This window comes from Octodon degus, unplaced genomic scaffold (genome assembly GCF_000260255.1).
Source record: "Octodon degus isolate 3935 unplaced genomic scaffold, OctDeg1.0 scaffold00041, whole genome shotgun sequence".
Classification (NCBI taxonomy): domain Eukaryota; kingdom Metazoa; phylum Chordata; class Mammalia; order Rodentia; family Octodontidae; genus Octodon; species Octodon degus.
The window spans coordinates 14,784,063-14,795,150 of NW_004524617.1; positions in this window are offsets into that span (position 1 = coordinate 14,784,063).

Genomic DNA, 11,088 nt, shown 5'->3' on the forward strand with positions numbered 1-11,088 from the left:
AATGATTTGTTCTGATGGTGTTTGTAAATAGGATATCATGTCTGCAACTTGTACAGCAATTAACCTCTGGGAAGAATGTATGCAATATGTTGATTATTGAAACTGTCCTACAAATTTGATTTGAAACTGTCTCATTTCTATTTGTTTATCAATAAAATTATTGAAAAATTTTGGCCAGTCAAAGGGAAAACTATTGATGTTATACATGAAATCAAGGTATAAATATTTTCCCCAATGAAAATTTCATGATATACATAGAGAAAAAACTTAATAAATGAAATTTGTGTGCAAAAAAAGACAAGGATGTCCTCTCTCACCAGTACTATTCAATATAGTTCTGGAATCATTAGCTATAACCATTAGACAAGATAAACAAATAAAAGGAACAAGACTATTCAACGAAGAAGTTAAATTATCTTTATTTGCAGAAGATATGATGCTTTACTTGATAAAACCAGAAAACTCCACCAAGAACTAATAGAATTAATGCAGAAATTCAGTAGTATAGCAGTTTATAAAGTCAATACCCAAAAGTCAATAGCATCCCTCTACACAGCCTACAAACACACTGAGAAGGAAATTATAGAAACAATACATTTTACAATATCACCGAAGAAAACGAAATACCTTGGAATTAATCTAATTAAAGAAGTCAAAGATCTTTTCAAGGAAAATTACAGTACTCTTAGAAAAGAGATCGTAGAGAATTTCAGAAAATGGAAAGATATTCCTTGCTCCTGGATAGGAGGAACCAACATTGTAAAGATGACCATACTCCCAAAATTGCTGTACAGATTTAATGCAATCTCTTCAGACTACCACCGGCATAACTCACAGACCTAGAGAAATCATTCCTAAAATTTATCTTGAACCAAAAATACCTAGAATAGCAAAGGTAATCCTGGGCAAGAAAGACAAGGCAAGAGGCATTACAATTAATGACTTAAATTATACTACAAGGGTACTGGGATAAAATCAGCAAGGGACAACAAGAAAATGGATCTCAGGATCAAAGGAATAGATTAGAAGACGCTGAAGCCCCTACGAACACACTTAGCCACCTTATCTTTGACAAAGAGGCCAAACATACTCATTGGAAGAAAAATAGCCTCTTTAACAAATGGTGGTGGAAAAACTGACTCTGTACATGCAGAAAACTCAAACTTGACCCAGGTCTATCACCATGCACTTAACTAACGTCAAAATGGATTAAAGATCTAAACATTAAAGCAGAGACACTAAATCGACTGGAAGAGAGAGTGGAAGGAACTCTTGAAGATGTAGGGGTAGGCAAATAGTTCATGGAAGAAATCAAATCACACGGGAAACAGTTGAAAGAATTAACAACTGGAACCTGTTTCTAATGAGTTTTTTCACGTCAAAAGAAATTACCAACAAAGTGAGAAAGCAACCCACGAATTTGGAAAAAATCACGACAAATAAGTACCCAAACAATAGTCTGCTCTCTAGAATTTATAAAGAAGTAAAAAACACTAGGGCCCCAAAATTTAAAGACCCAATCCAGAAATGGGCATCCGAGATGAACACACACTTCTCAGAGGAAGAAATTAAAGACGCGAGGATATATGTGAAAAAATGCTCCACATCTCTAGCCATCTGCGAAATGCAAATTAGAAGAACATTGAGATATCATCTCACCCTAGAAAGAGTGGCTATCATAAAGAAATCACCCAACAACAAATGTTGGAGAGGCTGTGGGGAAAAAGGAACCCTTCTCCACTGCTGGTGGGAATGTAGACTGGTGCAACTGTCATGGAAATCAGTATGGAGACTCCTTAGAAATTTGGACTGGAAATCCCCTTTAAACCAGCTATTCCTCTACTGGGAATTTTCCCAGACGATCTGAAATCATCATATCATAGTGATATATGTGTGCCTATGTTTACAGCAGCACAATTTGTGATAGCCAAATCTTGTAAACAATCAAGATGCCCATCACCTGAGAAATGGTTGAAAAACATGTGGTGTTTTTACACAATGGAGTATTATTCAGCTCTTAGAATGGTAAATTCGAAGAATTTATATTGAAGTGGATGCCACTTGAAGAGATACTCATAAGTAAAATAAACCAGACATGCATATCTAAATATCATATAGGTTCCCTAGTATAAGAACTCAAAAGAAGAAATACAAATAGGAAGGTATAGTACAAGTAAAAGGAATCCAGCATGTCAAGGACTAAATAATCAAGAGACGGAAAGCGCAAGAGCTAGGAAACATGACAATGACAAGCCATACAGTTATATGTAGAAGATAGGCAAGGCAATGATCCTGAAAATCTCCAGAAGATTTTTGAATCCAGCAGTTAATTGGAAAGATTCTTATCCTGACTTACTATTTATACTGATACCTGTGAACTAAGCTACTGCACTGCAGATGGTAGTTTGTAATAGTAATTTTATACTTGGAGTGCCTGTCATTCTAGTCTTCGGAATATGGGCTACTTGTCATGCTATGCCAGTTGCTGCTATGATGTCTCTCCAGTAGATGGTTGTTGTAAAAGTTGTGGGTGGTGAATGAAAGCAAGAGACAGGAAAAGGAATATTGTGGGTCTGTCCTGCTTCAAGGGTGTATACGGTGAGATTTTTGGCCTCATGTGTACACCCAAGAAGTATATAATTTTTTATGCCTATTTTTAAATATATTTTAATTTTTAAATGTTTTTTATTATATTCTGTATGGACTTAAAGTTCAACATATCAATACTTGATGAAAAATACCTGTTCCATATTATGTCTAAGACGTTTGATATGCAGACAGATAGTGAGGTTAAGCTTAACAGCCTAAGTTGTATGATAATAACAATAAGCTTGTCTTCTGGATGGTTAACAACCTAAGTTTGTAGACCAAAATTAGATGAAAAGGATGGCTGCAAGGAAATACAACATTTTGGCCCTAGCCTTCCAAGGGCAATTAAGACTGAGGACATATGAGAACTTGTACTGTAACATCATGTAACTCAGTAGTGTCCCAAATTTTCTGATCAAGGAGATTATGGGGCCAAACAGGAAAGTAATCGATGATGTAGTGTGCCTCAGACGAGTCACATGGAGAGAAAACTTTCTCTCAGGCTTTCACAGAGAGCACATTGTCCAAGCAATGGCCGTGACTCATCCACATGGCTGATACTGACAAAGGTTCTACAATCTGAGGTACAGAATCTCAGGATAAATCCTGAGGGCATTTCACTGACCTTGTCAGACCCAAAAGCTACAACTCTTGTTGCATAGGTCCTGCTTTATCTTGGTCTTAACCATCCAGCAGAGAAGTATAAAAATGAAATATAAGAGTAAATCCATGCTGTTATGTTGAGCTGTAGGGGATTCAGGTCAACAATTTCTGACATTGCCAGTGAAGCAGAAGACCCAATTCTATTATGGGGTCCTCGATCCTTTTAGAATAATTTTCTGAGTTTTCAAACCTATAATATTCAAATAATGAAAATTAACCAAAAAAGGGTATACAGATGAATGTCCATTTTGTATCTGTGTATTCAAAGTGGTTATTATAGTTATATCGTCACATTCTCTTAATGAATAGGGTAATTTTTTATAATGGTGTTAGGATATCATGTCTGCATCTTGTACAGCAATTAACCACTAGGAAGATGTATGCAATGTGTTAATTATTGAAATTGTCCTACCAATTTGATTTGAAACTGTCTCATTGCTATATGTTTATCAATAAAATTGTGGGGAAAAAGAACAATAAGCTTGTCTTCTGGATGGTTAGCAGCCTATGTTTGCAGACCGAAATTAGATGAAAAGGAGGGTTTCAAGGAAAACCAGCATTTTGGCCCTAGCCTTCCAACGTCAATTAAGTTTCAGGACATTTGAGAACTTGTAGTGTAACATCACATAACTCAGCAGTGTCCCAAATTTTCTGATCAAGGAGATTATGGGGCCAAAGAGGAAAGTGATTGATGATGTAGAGTGTGCCTAAGGAGATTCACATAGATTGAAAACATTCTCTCAGGCTTTTACAGAGAGCACATTGCCCAAGCAATGCCCGTGACTCATCCACATGACTGACACTGACAAACAATCTGAGGTACGGGATCTCAGGATAAATCCTGAGGTTATTTCACTGACTTTATCAGACCCAAAAGCTACAACTCTTGTTGCATAGGTCCCGCTTTACCTTTCTCTTAATCATCCAACAGAAAAGTATAAAAACGAAATATAAGAAGTAAAGCCATGCTGTTATGTTGAGCTGTAGGAGACTCAGGTGAACAATTTCTGACATTGCCAGTGAAGCAGTAGATCCAATACTATTATGGACTACTGAACTCCTTTAGATTATTTTGCTGAGTTAACACACCTATAATATTGAAATAATGGAACTTCACCAGAAAAGGTTATACAGATGAATGTCCATTCTGTATCTGTGTATTCAAAGTGGTTAAGATAGTTATATAGTTGATTCTCTTAATGAATAGAGTTATTTGTTCAAATGGTGTTTGTAGATAGGATATCTTGTCCACATCTTGCACAGCAATTAAGCACTGGGAGGAATGTATGCTATGTGTTAATTATTGAAACTCTGCTACCAATTTGATTTGAAACTCTCTCATTGCTATTTGTTTATCAATAGAATTATCGAAAAAATATTTCCCTTTTAGAACGAAAAAAATATCAGCATAACTAAGGAATAATGTAAAAAAAAGAATAATGTAAACAATTCTGTAATGACAGTCTTTTTCTTTTTTTAAAAGTATTTGATACAGGGTCTCATTACAATTCTTGGATACTTAGTAATCCTCCTGTTTTCAGCCTCCCCAGTGCTTGGATTACAGGCATGCTCTACCATGCCCAGACTTGGTGGCCAGTTCAGCATGCCCAGGCACGGGGCTGGCACTGCACGTTGAGGTGGGGATGGAAGCATGGGCCTTATGCTTGCCTCAGGAAGTGCTTAGTCTGCTGAGCTATCTCACCAATTCCTGCAATGAGTATTCTAAGGAAAATAAACGCTAAAGTCTCAAAAATGCTTATTTTAAAAATGATAGAATTGTGGATAATTTTTATTTCATTGTATATATTGTTCTAAATTATCAAACTATTGTGACTCTTCAAACTTTTATGTGGTAAAACCAAACATAAAATATAAAACCAAATATGAAAAACAAGAAAAAACCAAACAAAAAAACACATCACAATAAATTGAATGTATAAAATTAAAAGAATATGTTTGACTATATCAATATATCCTTTTGGAAGTCAAAGGATAACTGGTATAAACAAAACATAAGAAGGGCCAGCCAGATAGCTCAGCAAATTACAGCACCTGCTTAGGCAGATGTGGACCAGACTTTGATACCTGGCATGCCATAGAGACAGATATAGAGAAAATATTTTAACACATGACATAAGATAGTACCCAAACTAGTTTGCACAAAAATAATGCAGAAAGAATATGCAGACATCTAATAATTCGTGTGAATAGGAACTTATTATTTGTTATGGTTTGTGTATAATTGTCCCCCCAAAGCCTCATGCGGTCATGGAGCAGCTTTTGGAGTTTGTGATTGATTATTGTGGGTGTGGATGGCGCACCTGCCCTGGGGCAGGAAATTTGCATTACTCTATAAGAAAGGAAGCATTATCCACGTGGCATTGGTTTTAGGTGCATGCAGAATTCAGGAGTTCTGAGGTTAAGAAGGCTTCCACCTAGATTTCAAAAGAAGGCCCAGGAGGTCCGGCAATGTTCCCCTGGGAGGGCAGTATGTAAGGCTGTAGGTGAGAAACCTATGTAATGGAAACCCCAGAAGCTTTGAAAAGCTAAGAATATGTCTCATCTAAGAGAAATTGCAAGGAGGGAGCAAAGCCGGCCTAAAAGAGATATCATAGGAGCTGCAACTACAAAAGTGCCATAGGATTGGAGCCTTGTTCAGATTTTGGAGCTCACAACTCATTACAGATTGCTTTGGATGTTCCACGCGGAACTACAGGATTTACCCTGAAACCCTGTACCATACTTTGTAGATCCTTTGTCAGTGTCAGCCATGTGGATGAGTCACGGCCATTGATTGACCAATTTGCTCTCTGTGAAAGCCTGAGAGAATTCTTTCTCTGCATGTCACTCTCCTCAGGCACACTTTACATCATTGATCAATTTGCTCTGTGGCCCCACAATCTCCTTGATCAGAAAATTTGGGACACCACTGAGTTACAGTACAGGTTTGCTTATGTCCTGAGTCCTCACTGTCCTTGAATGGCTAGGGCTAAAATATTGTAGTGTAATTAACTTTTCATTTGTACAAGGCTTCATAGCAAAGAGTTTGCTTTAGATTTTGGAGGAGACTTGGGACTTGGACTTTTCAGCAGTGCTGAAACTGTTGAGACTTTCGCAACTCTTAGATATGGACTAAAATGTCTTTTGCATAAAGGGATGTCCATGAGTCTTTGGTGGTCCAGGAACAGAATGTTATGGTTTGTGTATAGGTGTCCCCCCAAAGCATGCAGTCATGGGGCAGCTTCTGGAGTTTGTGATTGATTATTGTGGGTGTGGATGCTGAACCTGCCCTGGGGCAGGTAATTTTCACTACAATGTGAGGAGGGTAGAGAGGATAGCTAGCTGCATGAGCTGCTGACCTTCCCTTTGCTCTCTGCTCTTTGGGTTTGCCATGAAAGTTTGCTCTCTGCCATGTGCCATTCAGCCCTGGAGCCAGCTGGTATGAACTGAAATCTCCACTGACTGTGAGCTAAAGAAACCTTTCCTTCCTTCATTTTTGGTGTAGGATATTTTGTCCCAGCAATGAGAGAAAAGTAGCTGAGACATTGTTATTAGTCATTAGCAGAATTTTTTTTTGCAAATTTTGACTAATACATAAAAGTTTTCTACATTAATGATGTACCATGTAATGTTTCAATATATGTACATATGAGATATGATAAAATATGGTGAATGTTTAAATTTAAAAATATACTACTGTGAAAGACACACAGTCATCAACACCCTTCAACACGTGCCTCCTCACTTATTTCATTATTCCTGTCACCTTGTGGAAAAGTTTTAAAAGTCTTCTTTTGTGTCTTTATTTTGAGACAGATTTTCTCTATGCAGTCCAAGCTGGCCTCTAACTCAGAGTGGTCATCCTGCCTCAGCCTCCTGGGATTACAGATGTGCCCCACCACATCTGGTTTTGAGAATATCTAGTTGTGCTGTGTGGCTGCCTCAATGACCTGAATTGATTCAAAACATCTTACTTTCACAATCATTTTGACATTAGGGTAGAACTAGACATCACACAGTGCCAGATCCAGTGAATCAGGAGCACAAGGATACATCCAGATGTACTGTACACTGTCTTCATTTCTTAGTTGCTGTAACTAGTGCTGCAATGAAAGTGAGAATTTAAATGTATCCTCTACATACTAATTCTATTTCCTTTGGATACATACTCAGGTATAGCATTGCTGGATGATATAGTAGTTCTATCTTTAACTTTTGAAGATCTTCCATACTATCATCCATAATTACTCCAATATTTTATATTTCCATCAGCAATGTGCAAGGATTCTGATTTCCTTACCTCCTCACAAGCACTAATCATCTTTATTCTTTTTGTTAATACTTATTCTTACAGGGATAAGGTGATATCACATTGGAACTTCGATTTGCATTTCCCTGATGACTAGTGATATTGAGCATTTTTCCTATAATTATTGATTATTTGTGTTTCTTCATTTGAGAAATATGTACTTAGACCTACTGTTCATTTTGTATTCTGGAGGGCAACCAATTGTCAGATCCATAGTTTGTATTTTTCCCATTCTTTGAGTGTCTTTTTACTTTGTTGATTGTTTTTCTATACAGAAGCCTTTTAGCTTGATGTGATCTCATTTCTCTATTTTTGCTTTCATTTTCTTCGTTCTTGAGACTTTGTTAAAAAATCCTGGACTATTCCAATGTCCTCTTTCATCTCCTTTCCTCTACTAGTTTCAGTTTTAGGTATTGCATTTAAGTCTTTAATGAATTTTGAATTAATTCTTGTAATTGGTGACTGATAGGAGTCTAGTTTCTATTCCATGTAAATATTGAATTTTCTCTGCACTATTTATTGAAAAGAGTATCCTTTGTACAGTGTGTTTACTTATTATTTTTGTGAAAAAATCTGTTGATTGTAGATGCATGATTTTAGTTTTAGATCCTCTGTTCTTTTCCATTCGTCTATCTGTTTTTGTGCTAATACCATGCTGTTTACTATAGCTTTGATTATTGTAGCTTTGAAATACATTTTGAGCCAGGTAGTACAACACCTTCTACTTTAATACTTTTGCTCAAGATGGCTTTCACTATTTGTGATTTGGTTTTGGTTCCATGAGTATTTTATATATCTGTCTCTATTTTCTGATAGAGCCTCACTATGTATATCTATCTATCTATATATATTTATATTATAAATACAAATTATATATATATATATATATACATATATATTTATATATTTATATTCCATGCTTGCCTTAAACTCAAGATCCTTCTGCTTTAGCCACCAAATGCTAGGATCTCAGATGTGTGTCACAAACCTGGCTCCTTTGAACAATATTAATTATTGTAGTGCATCAATATAGAAAGTCTTTCCAATTTTTTGTATCCTATTCAATTTCCTTCACTAGTGTTATATAATATTCAGTGATGAGTTCTTTTACCTCTTCATTTAAATTTCTACTTTTATTTCTATAGCTATTGTAAGTGGATTGCTTTCTATTTCACAAAATTTGCTGTTGGTGTATAGCAATGTGTCTTAGCTACTCTTCGCTCATTGCTGGGACAAATACTCAAGACTCAAAATAAGGGAACAAAAAGTTTCTTTAGCTCAGTTACTGGAGGTTTCAGTCTATAATTAGCTGGCTCCAAAGTGGCTCATGGCAGAGAGCAACCTTTCAAGGGGGCTGCAAAGAGCAAGAGAGCAAAAGGAGGAGTAGCAGCAGCTCAAGCAGCTAATTTCTGTTCTTTCCTTACATTGAAATGCAAATTACCTGCCCCAGGGCAGGTGCAGCATCCACACCCACAATAATCTCAAATTCCAGAAGTCACCCCAGCCCCATGACTGCAGGAGGCTTTGGGGGCACACCAGTACACAAACCATAACACAATGGACCTGACTTTCCTGTGTTGATTGTATGTCCTTCAGCTTTGTTGAGTTCATTTATTCATTCTATTTTTTGTCAAATTTTGGGGTTCTATACAAACTATGAACATATGTCATATACAACTCATGACAATTGAACATTTTTACCCAATTTAGGCAGCTTTATTTTTTGGCTTTCCTTAATACTCTGGTTAGGATATCCAGAGCTATGCTGAACAAAAATGGCAAAAGTGGGCATCTTTGTCTTGTCCCATGTCTTGAGAAACTTTCATCTTTTCCCCATTCAGTATAATGGCCTTTATTATGTTGAGGTATGTTGTTCAGTACTTTTATTATGAAGAAATGTTGACTTTTATTAAATACCTTTTTATGCATCTTTTGAGATGACAGTATGTGTTTTGGCACTTCATTATGTTGATTATTGTATCATGTTTGATTTTAGTATTCCTGGAATGAATGCCACCTGATGACAAGGAATAATGTTTTTAATGCACTGTTGATATTTTGCTAAAGATTTTTGTGTCTGTACTCATCAAAGAACTTGACCTATGGTTTTCCTTTTTTTGTTATGTTCTTATTTGAATATGGTATCAAGGTTATGCTGTTCTCATAGACCATGTTTAGAAGAATTATTTCCTGTTCTGTTTCTTGGAATAACTTGAGTTGGTATTAGCCTTTCTTCAAATATTTGGTATAATTCACCAATAAAGTCATCTAGAGCTTTTAATCACTGATTAAGTCTTGTTACTTATTACTGGTCTGTTCAGATTTTCTATTTCTTCATGGTTCAGTCTAAATAAGGTGCTTATGTCTAGTGATTTGTACATTTCTCCTAGTTTATCAAATGTATTGGCATATGGTTGTTCATAAAAATGTTATTTCTTAATTCACAAGAATGACCAAACATTTAAAATCTGAAAATAATGAGAATATGAGGAAATGAGTCTTTCCATGTGCACAGCTGGTAAATGTGTGACTTGGTAAAGCCACTTTGGAGTGAGAAACTTGGGTAATGTGAGCCCTAAGTATAAAATATCTGCATTCTGGTTTCTTTATTCATGTATTTAATACAGGGTCTACAGGGTCTATAGAGTCTCACTACATAGATTGGGGTGGGGCCAGCACATGCCAGGTATCAAATCCTGGCCACTGTGCACTACCTAAGCAGGTGCTTTAGTCCGCTGAGCTATCTGACTAGCCCACTATCTGTATTCTAATGACCTAAAAGTTTCACCTTAAGGTACATGTCATAAGCACTTATATGGTCACACAAGGTAGGAACAAGAATGTTCTTCTTAGGTGTGTTTATACTAAGAAAATACTAGAAGCACCATCAAAATCTACAAAAAAGAATAGATATATAAAATGTGGCCTATTCACAAAATGGCATAACCAATTGCAGTTAAAGAAAAAAGAAGTGGATTTGTTAACATAGTAGTAAGATGCACAAAATATATAGTTTATGATAATGGTAACATACTTTCTGGTAAAGATTATGCTGTGGAAGGGGAGATGATGGATGTGCTTGGGATAGAGATCCAAAATGATTTTATTTATTTATTTTTATTTTTATGTTTTGCAGTACTAGGGATCAAACCCATGTCTGTGCACATCCTAGGTAAGCACTCTACCATTGAGAATACTTATACTTAAGAAAAAGAGAATAAACAATTGAAACTAGATCAAATTTCATAAACTTTTTCCTTACTTTGTGCTATTTGAACTGTATGGTACATTGAGAGATACGCATCTCCTGGCTTAGATAAGTAAAGGGACTCTAGGGCATACTGCCATAAGGTATGGCTATGGGGCAATGTTTCAGAGAAGACACTGAGTTTCTTTTCTTCTTCCTCAGGTCTCCCTATCCTGAAATTAGGTCATTGTAAGGAACAGTGGTGTTGGGTTTCATCTGTATTCTCCTCTGGTTTCTGTGATAACAATTGGGTACCTGAATGAGGGCTATACTTCCAGCT